This window comes from Mizuhopecten yessoensis, unplaced genomic scaffold, assembly GCF_002113885.1.
Source record: "Mizuhopecten yessoensis strain PY_sf001 unplaced genomic scaffold, ASM211388v2 scaffold827, whole genome shotgun sequence".
Taxonomy (NCBI): domain Eukaryota; kingdom Metazoa; phylum Mollusca; class Bivalvia; order Pectinida; family Pectinidae; genus Mizuhopecten; species Mizuhopecten yessoensis.
Window position 1 is genome coordinate 518,326 of NW_018403741.1, and position 22,206 is coordinate 540,531.

Consider the following 22,206-nt stretch of genomic DNA (forward strand, 5'->3'; position numbering starts at 1 on the left):
GGTTAAGATCCCCACCCCAAAACTATATATACAATTGTTGGGCATAAAGAGACAAATGCAGTCATGATATTAGAATTGACCCCAGGGTTTGCCCCACCCTTGCAGACTTAACCCCTGGGTCATAACTTTGAAACGGTTGAGATCCCCACCCCAAAACTATATATATACCTACAAATGCTGGGCAAAAAGAGACAAATGCAGTCATGATATTAGAATTGATCCTGGGGTCTAGCCAAAACCCTAGGGACCTAGTTTCTGAGTCACAGCTTGGAAACAGTTGAGATCCCCACCCCATAACCATACATAAAATTGCTGGGCATGAAAAATCGAATACAGATATATATGCTACAAGGATTGGCCTTGGGGTCTGGCATATTCCCTTGGATCTCGATTGGAGAATATTTTGCCATGATTGCTTAGATATCCAGGTGAGATACAGGCCCTCTGGGTCTCTTGTTACAGCATGACTACATTTCTACTGTATGACTGTACATTTTTTACGGTTTGAGTTTTCATTAATTTCTGCAGTGTAAAGTTTAGACAGTAAATGTGTCCTGTGTCAGTAAGGCAATGATGAAAGGTGACTTTCTGCAGTCTCCAGGGAGAAGTGTGTTGGGAAAGACGTAAGATGATTGTGCGCGTCTGTTGGCTAAATTTAACAGACCTTAGGAAATTTCTGTAGAAATAGAAAACTCATACATTACAAAACATTTCCTGTGTTAACTCAATAAAGCAATCTCATTATATCAATGTCTTATATAGGTCTATTGATTGGTGATTTATCATATGTACCTTACAAGGCACCGGGCAAGGGTACATAAACCAATAACAGTGCACTTATTTAGACATAATTTCCCTCGGACAACATACTTTGTATTTTGCCTATTTTCCTGCAGCTCACGAGTAGCGACATAATATGATTATTATTACCCCACTCCCTTTAAGTCTTGAGTTCTGTATATATAATAAAATCAGAATTTTAACTTAATTAAGCATTAATAGATTTAGAGCAGACGTCTTTATTACCCGGTAAAGAAGGTAGTATTATATTGTTACATATGTCGATCTAGATGAGATCTTTGCATGACCTTGAATCTCTGCATGTATACTTCGATACATAATATAATGACGTTAAACGCACGATCTGCAAACAGTAAATACAGCACTAAACTTATGGATCCTGGTATATGGACTATGGAGATGACCTTTGACCTCTATATGTTATTGACTATGGAGATGACCTTTGACCTCAATATGTGATTGACGTTGGACTTTGACATCTACAGATTATAATTCTTATTCATTGATATTACTGTATTCAATAAGATTCAAAACTTCTGATCAGTGAAATTTGTTTGACCTATGACCCTCCCAGATTGGTTAATTACTTGGCAACCTTTGACCTTTACTTTGATTTGCTCTTTCCTGTCTAAAGATTCTACAGATTAGTGCCGGTCTGATTGTCTGGTTTTGACCTGAGCAATACAGTTATTTGTCAGGCTCCGGCTACAGTTACACATGAATGTATATTTTGTCTCCCGGGGATCAATAATTCTGGGAAATAAATCAATCGGGCTACCACTTTGAGATTCTCTAGCCAGAGAGTTAACACAGCTGTGACATTTTTTTCTTGCCAGGCCATATCAGTATGGCCAAAGTCAGATATGGGCAGGGGGTGTCATTCAGACTTAACAATATATATATGGTCAACCTCTGATACAGGCAGTGTAAGCTTGAGTCCAGTCAGCAGTATGGTCGAAATCTGATAAGGGCCACAAAGACATAAAGGGTTCTGCATTTAAAAGGAGCTATATATGCAGGGCCTTTGGCCTTTTGGCCTTTGGATTGTATAATTATCAAGCATTTCTTTCTGTACACAATGCAAAGATGGATTCTGCAATAGAAGTGTTCTTTTAAGGTTCAAAGATGTTCAAATTGATATAGGCTGGTGGCAAAGAGGCAGATTACTTGGAAAATTGGGAAAATTCTAATATCTGCACTGTCACCATTACTTTGTCGCTTATTTGTGTCCGTGACTGTAAGGCAATATCTGTCCATCTTAGTGCTAGTACTGCAGGCTGGGAATGTGTGTGGGTGTTAACTCTTTCACCACTGTAGACCATAATGGACTCATCCATATCAATGCCTGGTAGAGTCTACTAAAGTTACATAGGGGTGAAAGGGTTAAAGGTCGGTCACAGCATCAGGAAAGTAAGCCTGTTTGTAGAACTATCAACCCTCCTTAACAAACACTAGAGGTGTGCATGGCGGTGCTGACCTTTGACCTCAAGCATCTAGACCTATAAAGATTTATAATAGCTAATTTGGATTATTGGCATGTTTTATACTAGCTGTATAGACGAGGAATTGTTAAGTGAAATCAGCTGCTGTCACTCAAATCATAGAAAAAAATCAATGTCCACTCCACACTTAGTCAGGAGGTTTAATCTTCTGTAATTGGGTCACAGCTGATAGCCATTTCCTTTACACATATATATGCTGACCATGAGCAATGTTGATACTGAGTGAAATTTTTCTGGAAGGATCCGTCTCAAACCTGACAGATTAGGTTGATCGAGTCCCACTAACTTCCTACAGGCATTGAAAAACTTTTACTGCGAATTTAGGTAAATTTCTCAGTATGAAAGACATTTTTAGGTTGCAGGTCATTTTACGGATCATCAGGTAGAACGTTTTGAAATGAAACCCAGTCATGTTGCTGAAAAGCATTAACATACCGTCCCGGCAACTTTAATCCACTGAGTACACATATGTTTCACTTGTGGGCCATTGTCAGACAGCCACCTATAGTTGACCGAAACATTGGAAGTTGCCAGGACTCCCCATTTCATGTTGTCTGGTCATTTCTTCTTTTGAAATTAAGACAAAAACAAATCCACAGTAGAAGTTTGTCTTTTAACTTTTTACAGTTACATTTGCGCTGCAACCCACTATATGAACATTACCAGCAGAAATGCATGAAAGCAGAAACTCTCGTGACTTAACACGTGGTTTACTTATGACATCATAGATTAACCTTGTTCAATGAGAGTCTTTAATTGTCGCTTCGCTTCGAATAACATGGAGAACTATATATACGGTTAAGTATTGGCGCCTATTTTATTTACATCAGGGCTGTTCCCCTTGAATGGTGTTTAAAGGACAATACATATACAAAACGCAGTAAATAAATAAATTATTTAAGAACAAATAAATGAAATGAAACAATTGTTTAGTAAAAATATAAATATATGGATTGAACGTTGTTTTTTAAATTTTCATGACAGTATGAGTGCAAATCGATTACGTCCATGTTGCATGAAGCCTGCTCGTTCACTGCCTATATGAAATATCAATTATTCTGTGACTTAACTACAGTGTTCGTATGTAAATAGACATTTAGATATATACTCGGTAAGTACAGAAACCAGTATCACCTATATGAAATATCAATTATTCTGTGACTTAACTACAGTGTTTGTATGTAAATAGACATTTAGATATAAACTCGGTAAGTACAGAAACCAGTATCATCTGTATGAAATATCAATTATTCTGTGACTTAACTACAGTGTTCTTATGTAAATAGACATTTAGATATATACTCGGTAAGTACAGAAACCAGTATCACTGGTTGGAATAAATTTCCTATTGAAGTTAGTCACATTTCTCCTCAGCGATACCCCTTATTGTCACTTGAGTAAAATAAAGGCTGGATACCTATGTAGCTGTACTGTTAGCGATTATATGTACATCAAAGGATCGTTTAACTGTGATGATCACAGACATATGACAAACACAAAAGTGTCCTGTTCTTTTGTAAATAAAAATATTTTCTTTGATAACTTGAAACATTGATCTGTGTTTTGGATTTTCCTATGAATGCCTGAAGATCATATTGCACCGCTCTTAAAAAACTGCCACAAAAATTTGCCTTTAATAGTTTTGATGCTTAAACCAATAAAACAGTATACAATTGTACCTGTATGATTTGGAATTATTTCAACATAAACATTATCACAGAATATCAGAACTGTGAAATTATTCAATATAAACCTCAGGACATGTCTAGATACGGTCCACTTTATTTTATATATTTTGGAAAAGGCATATTTTATAATGAGCAGGATGATTTCTTTTGTCTAAAATTTAAAAAAAAGGTAGTCAAAATGTGAATTTTTGTTTTCAGGGAAAATATTATAAAATATCACAGTTAATGATTTATCTCTATTGTTTAATATGTACTTAAAGTGTGCAAGAAAAGAGTGATTTAAATATTAGATAGACTGATCAATATTTCCAGTCTGATTCTTTCCTAATGACGGCGCTTTCTGGAAATTACCTTTAGTCATGGTTTACAAAATGATGAGCACAGAGTCAGCACATTATGTACTCATTACATACCTGTACATTATGTACTCGTTACATACCTGTACATTATGTACTCGTTACATACCTGTACATTATGTACTCGTTACATACCTGTACATTATGTACTCGTTACATACCTGTACATTATGTACTCGTTACATACCTGTACATTATGTACTCGTTACATACCTGTACATTATGTACTCGTTACATACCTGTACATTATGTACTCGTTACATACCTGTACATTATGTACTCGTTACATACCTGTACATTATGTACTCGTTACATACCTGTACATTATGTACTCGTTACATACCTGTACATTATGTACTCGTTACATACCTGTACATTATGTACTCGTTACATACCTGTACATTATGTACTCGTTACATACCTGTACATTATGTACTCGTTACATACCTGTACATTATGTACTCGTTACATACCTGTACATTATGTACTCGTTACATACCTGTACATTATGTACTCGTTACATACCTGTACATTATGTACTCGTTACATACCTGTACATTATGTACTCGTTACATACCTGTACATTATGTACTCGTTACATACCTGTACATTATGTACTCGTTACATACCTGTACATTATGTACTCGTTACATACCTGTACATTATGTACTCGTTACATACCTGTACATTATGTACTCGTTACATACCTGTACATTATGTACTCGTTACATACCTGTACATTATGTACTCGTTACATACCTGTACATTATGTACTCGTTACATACCTGTACATTATGTACTCGTTACATACCTGTACATTATGTACTCGTTACATACCTGTACATTATGTACTCGTTACATACCTGTACATTATGTACTCGTTACATACCTGTACATTATGTTCTCGTTACATACCTGTACATTATGTTCTCGTTACATACCTGTACATAATGTACTCGAGTAGATAAGATGTCAGCAGACAGTATAAGCTTGTAATCCACAGTTGAAGTAATCTATAGCTTAGAACAGAAAAATCAAGGACAGCCATTCATGATGAAATAAAGTAATGATTGAACAAATAAAGTACTAATCAATATTGCAGTTTTAACTTCGCGAAAAAACATAATAGCAGAAAACAAAATGGTTCTTGATCATCTAGACATCGATCGTTAAAGATGAGACGATGGAGCAGGTAGACATTTGACGGACCGCTTCAATACCAAATGAGATCCCCAAGTTAACAGTGTTGGCCACACATCATAAATTCTATTGTGATTTCTCTAGAGGACCGAACTTACATATCAGACAATCATTGTACACGCCAATATTTTCCATTTACAAGCCAAGTGTACAAGATATTTATTTCTGAAGCACAAGCTGGTTGATATTTCATTCCTAATGTCCTAATGAGCTTGCTAACATGTATAGGACAATAAGATATTTGCATAATTATTGTTTTGTTTCTGGTTGGCTTTGAAATTTCTATTACCATCGACTTAAGTGTTTATTTTGAATCGTGTTTGAATGTGTCATACGTGGGAGTCAACTTGCTATAAGATTGAATTGGTATTGTTATTTATTATTGATGTAGATTCTGAAATAATTGAAAATTGTTTTGATAAATTTTATTCGGTTCTGTACTTTGTGATGTGTTCACCTGACAAGTCTTCCAGCATCGGAGCCATGCCACTTGCCTGTAGGAAGGACTGCACTAGCGACTGGGAAGAAAAATCAATAAAGTTTGTGCCAGAAAAATGCATCGCAGCGTTATGTCAAGATTAATGCAGAGTCATCAGAAAGTTTTGATCCTGTGTTTACATCTGTACAACCCATCAAACATTGCCATGACACTGCTGACAAACAAATCATCTCCAAGCCCTCAAGTATTTTCCCCGTGTGAATGCTCAGAATGATTACAATTTATTTGATAAATAACACTGATATTCTGAGGTTTCATCCGATATTTCAGTAATTACAATGATATTCAGAGATTAGGAACTATTAGACAATATTATCTTGGCAGTGCACAATTTTATTGAAAATAATTATGAGAGGCGTGGATGCCATACTATAAAGTAGTCACTCTGTGTCTTATCTAGTCTTATCCATCTGTCCGAGTGTCTCTGTTTGTCTGTGTGTCGACTGGTTGTCTGTCTTATCTATCTGCCTGAGTGTCTCAGCTGTCTGTCTGTGTATGTCAACTGTGTATCTATCTGTCTGTCTGTGTGTGTCAACTGTGTGTCTATCTGTCTATCTGTGTCAACTGTGTGGCTGTCTTATCTATCTGTGTCAACTGTGTGTCTATCTGTCTATCTGTCTCTGTCTCTGTCTGTCTGTCTGTGTCAACTGTGTGTCTATCTGTCTTTCTGTATATCTGTCTCTGTCTGTCTGTCTGTGTCAACTGTGTGTCTATCTTATCTATCTGTCTGAGTGTTTCTGTATGTCTGTGTGTCAACTGTGTGGCTGTCTTGTCTATCTGTGTCAACTGTGTGTCTATCTGTCTATCTGTCTCTGTCTCTGTCTGTATGTCTGTCTGTGTCAGCTGTGTGTCTATCTGTCTTTCTGTATATCTGTCTCTGTCTGTCTGTCTGTGTCAACTGTGTGTCTATCTTATCTATCTGTCTGAGTGTTTCTGTCTGTCTGTGTGTGTCAACTGTGTGGCTGTCTTGTCTATCTGTGTCAACTGTGTGTCTATCTGTCTATCTGTCTCTGTCGGTCTGTGTGTGTCAACTGTGTGTCTGTCTGTCTATCTGCCTTGTCTGTCTGTCTGTGTCAACTGTGTGTCTATCTGTCTATCTGTCTGAGTGTTTCTGTCTGTCTGTGTGTCAACTGTGTGGCTGTCTTATCAATCTGTCTGATTGTTTCTGTCTGTCTGTGTGTCAACTGTGTGGCTGTCTTATCTATCTGTCTGAGTGTTTCTGTTGTCTGTGTCGACGGTATGTCTGTCTTGTCTATCTGTCTGAGTGTTTCTGTCTGTCTGTCTGTGTGTGTCGACTGTGTGTCTGTCTTATCTATCTGTCTAGGTGTCTCTGTCTGTATGTGTGTGTCGACTGTGTGTCTGTCTTTTCTGTCTGTTTGGATGTCTCTGTTTGTCTGTCTGTGTCATCTGTGTCTGGTTTATCTATCTGTCTTGGTGTCTCTGTCTGTCTGTCTGTGTTGACTATGTGTCTCCTGTCTATCTGTCTCTGTATGTCTGTGTGTGTTGACTGTGTGTCTCTCTGTCTCTCTGTCTCTGTGTCTGTGTCTGTGAGTTTGTAGAAGCACTGAGTTGGAACCCCTTTTCTAAAAAGGCATCTCTACCCCTGGTTGTGTGTTATGTATTACATAATAATAATAATAATATGCAACATTTATATAGCGCTCTATATAATTTGTAAAATTACTCTAAGGAACTTCACAACATATGGTTAATAGTATGAGTTATAATCAAATTGTGAAACAGAAATGGCTTATAATCACCATTATACATTAAGCAAGAAGATAATCATCGTAATGTGCACATAAATGAATAAATAAAGGGTTGTATTTACAATTGACGTCTGTGCAAAGAGTCTAAAATTCAGACGTAAAGAGGTGTGTTTTGATGTTCTTCTTGAATTTGGCCTTGGTATTTGACTTTCTAATAGGTGTGAGCATGGTAAGCTATTCCACAACGTGGCCAAAACCCTCCTAAAGCACTGGTTTCCGAAGGTCACAGTACGAGACATAAAAACCCCTGTCTGAAGTGTTGTACAGGGATGAGCTGTCACAGTACCAGACATAAAACCCCCTGTCTGAAGTGTTGTACAGGGATGAGCTGTCACAGTACAAGACATAAAACCCCCTGTCTGAAGTGTTGTACAGGGATGAGCTGTCACAGTACAAGACATAAAACCCCCTGTCTGAAGTGTTGTACAGGGATGAGCTGTCACAGTACAAGACATAAAACCCCCTGTCTGAAGTGTTGTACAGGGATGAGCTGTCACAGTACAAGACATAAAACCCCCTGTCTGAAGTGTTGTACAGGGATGAGCTGTCACAGTACAAGACATAAAACCCCCTGTCTGAAGTGTTGTACAGGGATGAGCTGTCACAGTACAAGACATAAAACCCCCTGTCTGAAGTGTTGTACAGGGATGAGCTGTCACAGTACAAGACATAAAACCCCCTGTCTGAAGTGTTGTACAGGGATGAGCTGTCACAGTACAAGACATAAAACCCCCTGTCTGAAGTGTTGTACAGGGATGAGCTGTCACAGTACGAGACATAAAAACCCCTGTCTGAAGTGTTGTACAGGGATGAGCTGTCACAGTACGAGACATAAAAACCCCTGTCTGAAGTGTTGTACAGGGATGAGCTGTCACAGTACGAGACATAAAAACCCCTGTCTGAAGTGTTGTACAGGGATGAGCTGTCACAGTACGAGACATAAAAACCCCTGTCTGAAGTGTTGTACAGGGATGAGCTGTCACAGTACGAGACATAAAAACCCCTGTCTGAAGTGTTGTACAGGGATGAGCTGTCACAGTACGAGACATAAAAACCCCTGTCTGAAGTGTTGTACAGGGATGAGCTGTCACAGTACGAGACATAAAAACCCCTGTCTGAAGTGTTGTACAGGGATGAGCTGTCACAGTACGAGACATAAAAACCCCTGTCTGAAGTGTTGTACAGGGATGAGCTGTCACAGTACGAGACATAAAAACCCCTGTCTGAAGTGTTGTACAGGGATGAGCTGTCACAGTACGAGACATAAAAACCCCTGTCTGAAGTGTTGTACAGGGATGAGCTGTCACAGTACGAGACATAAAAACCCCTGTCTGAAGTGTTGTACAGGGATGAGCTGTCACAGTACGAGACATAAAAACCCCTGTCTGAAGTGTTGTACAGGGATGAGCTGTCACAGTACGAGACATAAAAACCCCTGTCTGAAGTGTTGTACAGGGATGAGCTGTCACAGTACGAGACATAAAAACCCCTGTCTGAAGTGTTGTACAGGGATGAGCTGTCACAGTACGAGACATAAAAACCCCTGTCTGAAGTGTTGTACAGGGATGAGCTGTCACAGTACGAGACATAAAAACCCCTGTCTGAAGTGTTGTACAGGGATGAGCTGTCACAGTACGAGACATAAAAACCCCTGTCTGAAGTGTTGTACAGGGATGAGCTGTCACAGTACGAGACATAAAAACCCCTGTCTGAAGTGTTGTACAGGGATGAGCTGTCACAGTACGAGACATAAAAACCCCTGTCTGAAGTGTTGTACAGGGATGAGCTGTCACAGTACGAGACATAAAAACCCCTGTCTGAAGTGTTGTACAGGGATGAGCTGTCACAGTACGAGACATAAAAACCCCTGTCTGAAGTGTTGTACAGGGATGAGCTGTCACAGTACGAGACATAAAAACCCCTGTCTGAAGTGTTGTACAGGGATGAGCTGTCACAGTACGAGATATAAAAAAACCCTGTCTGAAGTGTTGTATACAGGGATGAGCTGTCACAGTACGAGACATAAAAAACCTTGTCTGAAGTGTTGTACAGGGATGAGCTGTCACAGTACGAGATATAAAAAAACCCTGTCTGAAGTGTTGTATACAGGGATGAGGTGTCACAGTACGAGACATAAAACCCCCTGTCTGAAGTGTTGTACAGGGATGAGTTGTCACAGTACGAGACATAAAAACCCCTGTCTGAAGTGTTGCACAGGGATGAGCTGTCACAGTACGAGACATAAAAACCCCTGTCTGAAGTGTTGCACAGGGATGAGCTGTCACAGTACGAGACATAAAAAACCTTGTCTGAAGTGTTGTACAGGGATGAGCTGTCACAGTACGAGACATAAAAAAACCCTGTCTGAAGTGTTGTGAACAGGGATGAGCTGTCACAGTATGAGACATAAAACCCCTGTCTGAAGTGTTGTATACAGGGATGAGCTAGCTGTCACAGTACGAGACATAAAAACCCCTGTCTGAAGTGTTGTACAGGGATGAGCTGTCACAGTACGAGACATAAAAACCCCTGTCTGAAGTGTTGTACAGGGATGAGCTGCTTGATTTTCTCACTGACAATTATTATCCCCTCACAACGAAAGTTGGAAGGGATAAAGGAGTCGGCCCGTACGTTTGTATGAGTGTTACACTCTTTGTCATCGCTCACCCAACTTGAGGTTTCTATGTTAAAGGTCAAGGTCGCTTTCTATTTTTAGAAAAACTTTGTCATCGCTCTAGCGAATTCTCTGAACTGAATTTCATATTTGATATAACAACACCTTGAACAAGTTTGCATTTTGGGTTACTGCGTTAAAGGTCAAGGTCACTTTTACTATTTTTAGAAAGACTTTGTCATCACTCTATCAATTTTATTCGTCAATACTGAAGCATCATTGAATTTTCTATTCATTTCTTCCTACATATGTTACACAACGTGTGAATGTGAGGAGATTTGTATCACTTGTGATGCCTTGTTAGAGTTTCATGTTGAGGTTTTTTGAAGTAAAGAATTGTTATAGTTGACTCACTGCATGCTCATCTAATTTCATTCGGAAATTACAACCATAAAAATCTTCTATACACCAAAGATCTCACACACATGGTCGTCGTGCTAGATTATTTTATCATGATGTCGGAAGTAAAACCTATATATTGTACCAGAAGACATTGTCGTCAACTCAAGGTTCAATACTTCAGCGCGATACTACAGGGTCACTATTGATTACGGCTGCCTGGCTCAGTGTCAGAGGACACTGTATCTAACAGGGAAGTGTTCCGCACAAATCCTTCGATCTCATTAAGTGATAAGTGGGATTTACTGTGTAAACCTGTAAGCGGCCATGATGGATCTCTCTCCTCACAGAAATCTGTCACAGAGCCGCCAAGTTACTATAACCAGGAACTCATACCTCAGAAGTAAACGTTCACATAAGTCACTGTATGACATCAATAAAGCACCATTATGGACGTGGTTCTAGACTTTTACCGAATCATGAAGCAGAATTTGGATGTCTTAATGTTTTATGTACAGTATATTGTATTCCCAAAATTGCTGAATTCCATATGATGAGTACAATTTGTAAGGGGGTACCACACTTTGAATTTATGTCAAAGATAGGATAAAATGCTTCCACCATATTTGCCGTAACAAGGACACAGTACACAGGACACATCTATTCAGATACATTTTTCCTCAAACAATATTACCTTAAGTTCTTCTATATTTTGACTTTATTCAAACCACTGCAGAGACATGAAGATCTCTTTAATAGGAATATACGAACCAGACGCCTTTCCCGGAGACTAAAAAAATCAATTTTAAACAGTTTCCAAAGGGAAACATCTCTTTATTAAATTTCATAGAATAACACGGTTTGAAGAAAGTTCTCAGTTTCCTACCCTTCTTCTGTCCCACTTCAGAGCCGAACAATTTTCTGCAAAGAGTAATATATTCTATAAAATCCAGAATCTATATTACAGTATATCAGTAATTGAAATGTATTTTTAAAACCATTGAGGCTCACTGTTTAGATCAGTAGGCTACCTTATTTCATTAATCTCAAATACAATATACACTTAAGGATATATGTAATGGGTACCTATATTAGGTACAGCTTAAAGAAGATTTTTAAGGGGGATAACTCTAATACAAATTACAGGTATCGTTTGTTTTAAGCAAAACATATACAACCTTAAACAAACAAAAATTACTGTACAATGTATATAATTTTAAAAAGATGTAGTGGAGTTCTCAATGGCATAAACATGCATTTTATGAAACAATACTTAAACTTCCTGAAATGTACATGGGGCACGTTTTGGCATTGTTTAGCCAGTATAATGTAGCAGCTTTTACGACATATTCTCTGTCATATGTGATTCACATATCCCCGCCTTAGAAACATCAGGAAAGCTTATATTTAGTAATATATTTTCCTCGATAAATCTACTCAAAAAGCAGCTAGAGTCCCATCACCTCAATATTGTACTGTTTTTCAACATCTTGCTAATATTACATTGATAGGATAGCCTAAAGCATGGATGTGTTAATATCTTGTGTCTGTCTAAGTGTGTCGGAGATTATACAGTATATTAGTTATGTCTTGTACTAAACACATACAACAAGTGATATTTACATGTAGATATAATGATATATCGTATAAAATCTGTATATCATTGGGATTTTAGAACGTATACTTTTGATAACCAAAACATTTCTCTGAAAATAAAAAAATAATCAATCTGATAACATCAAAGTTTGCTTTAACTGATAGTACATACCATATTTATCTGGCAATAAACCCATGCCTGATAATTAAGCCCACCAATATCCAATCATATAACAGCTCAATACCATATTTATCTGGCAATAAACCCATGCATATGATAATAATTAAGCCCTCCACATTTTTTTACATTTTAGTATCTGATTGTCCTCTGATAATAAGCCCAAACCTTTACTCAGATTATGTTTTGGCCTTCTTGCCTTTTTGCAAGATAGGTCTGGTATATCAAACATTCTCTCTGACACTGTCTGACTGACATTCTTGTGTCAAGTTGACAGGATAGGACACTATAGCAAGACTGTTATCATTACTTTTTTGTTGACAGGTTTAATACACGACTGAGGTAACATTTAGTGAGGCTATTATCAGTTTTTATCATTATCTGCACTCTAGAGAAAACACCGCTAAAATTCCTGCCGCTTTTTTGTAATTTTTCAAGGCTGAATGTTTGGAGATACCGAGCAAGTCTGTCAAAAATGACTCCATATGGGATTTGACGATCAAGTTTTTGTTTGATTATAAATCTTAATTGGTATGAATGCTTCTTTTTTATTTTCATCTGGAGATGAATAAATGAAAAATTTCAATTATCGTATGCAATAACTTTTTTGTTTGGCTTGAAATGTACATGACAGTAGAGTGGGAATTTAAGTGTTGCCTAATGCTTGTCAGTAACAGAAATTTAGATCTTGTAATCATCGGTCATTGGAGCTCTCCAAGAGTGGAAAGTGTTTAGTATGTCTGCATGATTCTTCAAGAATATGTGAACTTGATTTAAATTGATGGCAAATAGTTCTATATCGGGAAGGAGGAGAAACTTGTATATATAGGGAAATTCCAGGGGATTGTTATTAGCATTACCCTCTGCGGCAATTCCAGACATCGACATTGTCGCTCGATCTTCTGTCTTCGCCTTTTATTTCATAGTGGTTCAACTGGTATGGGGTATTGGCTTTGAGTGCCAGTTCTGTCAGACAACAAACATCACTACGAGACAAACCTGAAAATTTAGGTAATAATTTCAATATAATGTCACACCAAGATTGGTCCCAGATTGTTCCAACAGTAATTTAGGATGGAAAGACCTGAACAGCTTCCAATAGGAAAAAAGTCATGTGTAATAGTTTTTCCAGATTTTGATTTATAAAGTTTTGGAGGGTAAGGCTACTTTAATTAGGGCTGTAAAATAAAAATGTAAATATATATGGAAGTATTCAGTGCACAAGTACTTGAATGATTTGTATTTCAAGGTCATGGATTCAAGGTTAAGCCCAGACTGTTACTATAAATAGAAAATCTTTCTGATCACTCTAATCGTGTAACTTTTCTTCTGATTTGAGTGAAATTTATGGATTTATTCCATACAAAGATACCTCAAAATGATATACATTTCAAGGTTGTGGAGTAAACATCATGGTCGCTGTTACTATAAATGGGATTATTCTTTACTCTCTGAATCCAAACACAAATGACTACCTCAAATCATTTTGTGTTCCAGGATTTGAACCCATTAATAAATGTGCACCAACATCAGAAACGACTGGCCTCTTGGTAATTTTTTTATTTTTTTTTATTCATATCAGTATAATTTCCAGATTTTCAAAACCATTAGATTTGACATGAAATTAAAAACAATTCAGAGCGAAATAAATCACAGATGTAAATTATTCATAACACAGTCGATCTGATGAATGAAATAATGCAGGAATGATTTGAATATATAGAAATGACTGCCTTCCCCACCTATAGGTAATGTTAGGTCTGTATAATACCAGGTATTGATCCCAGAACGCTGTTCAAAAACATGTGATAATTTTATATATCGTGGAAGAGACAATACTGTACTTCCGTGTTGTGATACCTGTACCTGGCCTATGTTGTTTGTTACGAGTCTTTTGTGTCCTTTCCTGTATTCATGTTAGTTGAGGGGAATTATATCAAGGTTTTACTGTATGGTGATGAGGGGAATTATATCAAGGTTTTACTGTATGGTGACGAGGGGAATTATATCAAGGTTTTACTGTATGGTGACGAGGGGAATTATATCAAGGTTTTTCTTTGCCAGTAATTGTGATAATTGCATGTAATGCTATTTCTATGAACAAGCAGAAGTGTAAGTCTACAGCAATGTGAGCGAAATGTCTGCCATCATCAGACACAAGACAAAACAATGATCTGTATAATTGCTCTATAATTGTTTAGTCTGATCTATAACAAGTGGTTTAGCCATGTATACTTCTTATACACCAGCTTATTACATTTGCTTGTCAAACACATTCAAATACTCGATCAAATGCCGAAAATGGCTGACCAGGTCTGGCCATTTGTCAATTACAAGATAATAAAAACCCTTTATTTGCCTTCTGAACGACAAGGTATTCTATAACATACTGTAATATCACATAACACAAGATCCAGGTCAGACTAACTGGCCATTTGCAGGAATAAGATGGAAATCAAATTGAAACACACAAAAACCGGAAATACAGGGAACAAAAATATGTTACCTGATCGCGAGTAGATTCTGTCAATAAATTTGACCTTATGCTACATCCTATTAAACTGTAAGTGTATGTATCTTGATTGCTTTTCATTAAAAAGGTTACCGTACACTGTCATTGAAAAAGTTCCAGGACAGATGTCCCTAAACTTGACTACCTCAAACCCAAACCACAATGCTAGCCCCCATCATCTAACCTTGGGACCTCTGGCAAGACTAGCACACCTGAACTACCATTCCTTGTCTTCCCCTACCCACTTATATACTCATCCTCTGTATGACTGTTAAACTCGCCACCGATTAATCTACAACTGCTCAAGTTGAAGGTCGTACATATATGTACAAATGCCAACAGCAATTTTCACCAATATTCGGACAATGCCAGGGAAACTAGGGTCAAGACATTGTTTAGTGTGGGATAATGTTAACCCCTTGTCCATTCCTCCAGGGGCCATTCTCGCATGACAAACCTTGTTCTTTGTGGATGGCTCGGAGTGCCGCTAGACTGGTGGTAATTGTTTACAGTCAGTTGGTATAGCTACATGTTTACTAGAGGTCCGTAAACCAAAGGCGAGGAAATATGATTATTGCAGCAGTGTGACTGTGATTATTATTTTCTACAAGCCTGGAGCTCGAGGTTAATTATGTAACACAGTTATAGAGTTTGTTTCTTTACATAGAAGCAGGGTTATCATCATCTCACAGTTATAGAGTTTGTTTCTTTACATAGAGGCAGTCTTATTATCATCTCACAGTTATAGTTTGTTTCTTTACATAGAGGCAGTCTTATTATCATCTCACAGTTATAGAGTTTGTTTCTTTACATACAGTGTATAGGCAGTGTTATTATCATCTCCTTCTATCTCCTACTTCATATTTGATGTGTGGAATATATTTGTACCCCCCAAAGCAAATATGTTAAGTCAGACAATGATAAAAGGAATTGCGACAGAAATAAAGTAACACATAGACAGTTGATGTGTTAAAGGTGAAAGCTGCTGAATCTGATTATTGTGAGTTTTTTGTTTTAGTGAAGAATAGAGCTGCAGACCGAGTTTATCTCCCCTTTTGCTCTTTGATTTATTTCACATAACAGAAATTAAAACACAGACAATTGAAAATTTTACTTATTGTTCCCAAAAATGAACAAGATCTATATAATTGTTTTAACTCTTTCCGTACCGTTTTCGTGTACATACGACAACAATATGTCATCCTGGTCCCCGTTGTCGTGTACAGACGACAAAATAAAGGGCCGTCTCATCCCCGTTGTCGTGTACACACGACAACAGACTTGGATGTAACCTGCTTGATGTTTAGTTGGTTATCGCACGAGACCGTCGTGAAAAAACAATTAATTGTTACTAAAATCAGAACCCATCAGTTTGGAAGAAATGATTTTATTTGTGCAGAGTACACTTCTTATTATGTGACTTAAATTTTTCGCATTTGCCGCAAGATGTTTGCGTTTGGTGCCTCAAATGTAAACAAGATGGCGGCAACTTAATTTGATACGAACACTCGTAAATTTATCATCAGATATTTGTTGAGACTTATGGAAGTAAATTTGAATATTCTAATATAAGTCTTGATGAAATCTACTTGTATTTAGAAAAAAACTTAACGACTCCACATTCGTAACCATAATCAATCCCCATTGGAATTCTGCATTACAACGCTGTGTTAAATACAAGGAATCGTATCGTTTATTGCCAGACAAATGTCGATTTCTCAGTCATAATCAGCTGCCAGTTAGTCATTATGCTGCGAAAATGAAGAAGTGTTTGTCTATAAACCAGAACATAAAACAATAACAATATTTGTTCACGGTTACCTGTTTAATTCTTGCGGCAGTTAAACCTAGTCTAAAAAGAACATTAAAAATCCGCCATTTTGTTATATGCGCGGGGCGAGTCTAATAAGTACATCCGGTACGGAATTCGGACCGGAGTTGCGGTACGGAAAGAGTTAAAGACCATATCCTTGTTAACTATTTGAAATTTCCATGGGGGAGATTCTGCCTGTTCAAAATTAAAACATAAATAAAATGTGTGCATTATAACACCCCCTAGAAAAAATAACCCTTTAAAATGAAATATTTTGAGTTGTTCTTTTGGATGAAATCATTAGATCTTAGATTATAGGAACAGTTAAGCCAATTCACTAGTTGAAAACATAAAATTTAAGGGTCAAATATCGTGAGTCGTCCTCCTAAATAGGGACGGATGGCAAGTATGCCCTAATTTCAAAGGCCCAGCTCAAGTTGGCCCCGATGCTCACCAGGGATCGAACTTAGGCCTGCAAATACACCTAGTTCAAATGCTGTCTAGAGCTCTTGTCCACTGGAGCTGTTTTGTGACTGACACCCAAGAACTTAAGTCTGTCATTGACAGCCCCATCGTTATCATGCCAACATTCATAATCTGATTCCCTACCCATGTTTTTTGTGGCCAGTTTGGAATGTATTTGAGAATATTGGCTAACTTGTACATTTCTTTATGCATTTAACTACAATTTCGCCAGCATTGGACAGAAAAATCAATAACAGATTTTATGCTTCATAACTTGATAAATTCTACCAAAGCCATGTTGCTACATGCATGGATTCATTTCATTTGTACCATGAGGTGATGCGTACCGATGTCTACATAGAAAAGCAAGATATTCTAGACTGAGAGATGTGAGATATTATACGAGGGAGGGAGATGGTTAAGATGATCTGTATTAACATTTAGCAAAGGAAATGGATCACTTTGAAAACAAAACTATCAAAATTTGTTGTATTTATGAATTCATTCCTGAAGTTTTGAATAAAATCAATATTTTTAAATCAGCCACCAAAAATAACTTGTACCAGGTAAGCTTATGTACACTGAAAGTGAAACCCAATGAATTTATGAAATTCTTTTTAAATCAATCTTTATCTCAAATAAAATAAAATTAATAGGATTTTTATACCAGCTGTGCCTCATGTACATCATGTTTTTAGAATAATTGAAAATGAAACAATCTTGTCTTGTATTGCATTAATCACTCTGGGTTGTATAAGCACATTGTACATAGGACAAACAGATTATTTCTTCAACTAACCCTTTGATATGACAGTCAATTAAATACTTCAACAGTATGAAAGATCTCAGTGTAGAAATTAATATTTGTTTTAAATCTAAGGGTGCTTATATAAGTCAAAATAAAATAACATGTAGTTTTGTCAAAGGATTTTGCCGCCGCCCCCCTTACCCCCTCAGACCTCAGAATGGTCTTCAAGCTGACATTATTTTATAATAACGGATCATGACGGTATAACACTAAAGTGTACTTATGCAAAACATAAAATTTTACCATTTATATATATTCATATGTAAAAAAAAATATGCTATAATTTATTTGAAGTGAACATCAAGCATTAAATCAATACCAGGATAATTTCCACTTTTATAGTTGATTTATAAATTACCTGAACTTGACATCCTGGGTCTGGTTAAGGAAAACCCACATTTTGATAAATACTGGCCTTGCACATTTGAATAGTAGTTTTCTTTGTGATTTTTGGAGATATATTATTTTAATAATAAGATAAATATCTTAAATTGCTCTACACCAGCCAGTACTTTATGAGTTTCGAGTTTAACGCTCAATTATATAGACCAATCTGAGCCAATCCTGAAATGAACCCTAACAACAATGCAAATTCGCTGATCAAAGGATGCTATTAGCCAATTTCTCTGTATCTTAATTGTTGTACAGTCTTTTGAAAACATTTTGTAAGCACATGCCGGCTATTGAATCTGTTTATTGACAACATACTGGTTACCCAGCTGATGTTGGAAACTTTCGTATCATGTTTAACTGGTACTAGGGTTTTATTGTTCAAAGTCATCAACCTAAATTAACTGTGTACAAGGCCAACATAACATTGCTTTTGCAGAATAAGCATTTTTTTGTAAAGATTTTAGAATATAGTTTAAGATTTCCATTTGCACAACAATCAATTTCAGATACTAATCTCCCCTCAGGCAAAATCATTGAGTGCACTTAGAAAACAAATTATGTTTATTTGTGCCATATGTGCAGGTCTATACATGTTTTTGTGCCACAAACACAGGTCTATAGATGTTTTTGTATCACAAACATAGGTCTATTCATGTTTTTGTACCACAAACACAGGTCTATAGATGTTTTTGTACCACAAACACAGGGCTATAGATGTTTTTGTGCCACAAACACATGTCTATACATGTTTTTGTAACCTCAAACAAGTCTATAGATGTTTTTGAACCACAAACACAGGTCTATAGGTGTTTTTGTACCACAAACACAGGTCTATAGATGTTTTTGTGCCACAAACACATGTCTTTACATGTTTTTGTAACCTCAAACAAGTCTATAGATGTTTTTGTNACAAACACAGGTTTATAAATGTTTTTGTACCACAAACACAGGTCTATAGATGTTTTTGTACCACAAACACAGGTTTAGATCTATAGATGTTTTTGTACCTTTAAACACAGGTTTATAAATGCTTTTGTACCATAAACACAGGTTTATAAATGCTTTTGTACCTGAAACACAGGTTTATAAATGCTTTTGTAACATAAACACAGGTCTATAGATGTTTTTGTACTGTAACATAAACACAGGTCTATAGATGTTTTTGTACCTTAAACACAGGTTTATAGATGTTTTTGTACCACAAACACAGGTTTATAAATGTTTTTGTACCATAAACACAGGTCTATAGATGTTTTTGTACAACAAACACAGGTCTATAGATGTTTTTGTATGACAAACACAGGTCTATAGATGTTTTTGTACCACAAACACAGGTCTATAAATGTTTTTGTCCCACAAACACAGGTCTATACATGTTTTTGTACCACAAACACAGGTCTATACATGTTTTTGTACCACAAACACTGGTCTGTACATGTTTTTGTACCACAAACACAGGTCTATAAATGTTTTTGTGCAACAAGTGCAGGTCGATATTAATGTCTTTGTGCCACTGTGAAGCACATGTCTTCACATGTTTTTGTCCCAATCACTGAGCAAGTCTATAAATGATTTCATGCCAATCACTGTTTAGTTCTATAAATGTCTTTGTGCCACAAGTGCAGGTCTATAGATGTTTTAATGCCTGACTGCCAGATCGCTGTGCAGGTCTATAACTGTCTTTGAAATACATTATGTGGGTGAGGAGATCAAATTAGTTCAAGACATGTACTGTAAGAGTGATTAGTATTGATTTTCGACACAGATGTGCCTGTTTTGGCAACCCAACAATAGACAGTAATCATTCTAAACTAGTATGAAGAGGCCAAGTTAAACATCAGCTTTATTTCTGTGTTGACACCACAACCTTCTGATGTATTGTGTTGCTGAAAAAATGTTTATTTGTCAAGAAAAGCTGAGTTTTACTATAATTCTTCTCGAAGCATAATCATATTGGAAAATCATCAAGGGAGAAAAAATTAGCAATGTAAATATTTTGCCACTTGTAAATTAGGTGCAAGCTAGCACACAGTTTACAAAATATTTGCAATTGACAACATTTTGGTATCTCGAGATCTATACTGAGGCTTGGTCAAGTTCACCTTTTGACTTGAGAGATTCTACATGATCTCTGTAAATACAGCAATATTTGCCAAAACAATTATTAATCCATAATTAGCATGGTGTTGTGCTTGGTTGGAGCATAAGAAAAACAAAATTAGAAACAGAATGGAAAAGAATTACAAAGGAATGAGTGTTTTCCCTGCTGATTACAAATTTCAACTGACTCAGCAGTTTCACTACAGTGTGGCAATCAAGAGGCATTGATACACGGTCAGCAAAGCTCCTAAATTTGTGAACTCAGAAAGAATATGACGAAGATGTAGATTGGAAAGTTATTTGTACAGAAAACATACAGCCTTAACTATGTGATTCAACTTTATCACACAATGACCTTTCCTGTTTGACTAATATCACACGATGACCTTTCCTGTTTGACTTTATCACACATTGACCTTTCCTGTTTGACTTTATCCAACGATGACCTTTCCTGTTTGACTTTATCACACAATGACCTTTCCTGTTTGACTTTATCACACGATGACCTTTCCTGTTTTGACTTTATCACACGATGACCTTTCCTGTTTGACTTTATCACATGATGACCTTTCCTGTTTGACTTTATCACACGATGACCTTTCCTGTTTGACTTTATCACACAATGACCTTTCCTGTTTGACTTTATCACACAATGACCTTTCCTGTTTGACTTTATCACATGATGACCTTTCCTGTTTGACTTTATCACACGATGACCTTTCCTGTTTGACTATATCACACAATGACCTTTCCTGTATGACTTTATCACACAATGACCTTTCCTGTATGACTTTATCACCTGTTGACCTTTCCTGTTTGACTTTATCACACGATGACCTTTCCTGTTTGACTTTATCACACAATGACCTTTCCTGTTTGACTTTATCACACAATGACCTTTCCTGTTTGACTTTATCACACGATGACCTTTCCTGTTTGACTTTATCACACGATGACCTTTCCTGTTTGACTTTATCACACAATGACCTTTCCTGTTTGACTTTATCACACAATGACCTTTCCTGTTTGACTTTATCACATGATGACCTTTCCTGTTTGACTTTATCACACGATGACCTTTCCTGTTTGACTTTATCACACAATGACCTTTCCTGTTTGACTTTATCACACAATGACCTTTCCTGTTTGACTTTATCACATGATGACCTTTCCTGTTTGACTTTATCACACGATGACCTTTCCTGTTTGACTTTATCACACAATGACCTTTCCTGTTTGACTTTATCACACAATGACCTTTCCTGTTTGACTTTATCACACGATGACCTTTCCTGTTTGACTTTATCACACGATGACCTTTCCTGTTTGACTTTATCACACAATGACCTTTCCTGTTTGACTTTATCACACAATGACCTTTCCTGTTTGACTTTATCACACGATGACCTTTCCTGTTTGACTTTATCACACAATGACCTTTCCTGTTTGACTTTATCACACAATGACCTTTCCTGTTTGACTTTATCACACGATGACCTTTCCTGTTTGACTT

The 22,206-nt window shown here is 36.8% G+C and overlaps 1 protein-coding gene across 1 annotated transcript in view; it reads left to right on the forward strand.

Moving 5' to 3' along the window:
* The window catches only part of LOC110453134 (vacuolar protein sorting-associated protein 13A-like), a gene marked incomplete at its 3' end in the record, with an annotated part of 105,976 nt that overhangs the window by 31,700 nt on the left and 52,070 nt on the right, over window positions 1-22,206 (forward strand). The gene's annotated exons all lie outside the window — the stretch shown is intronic.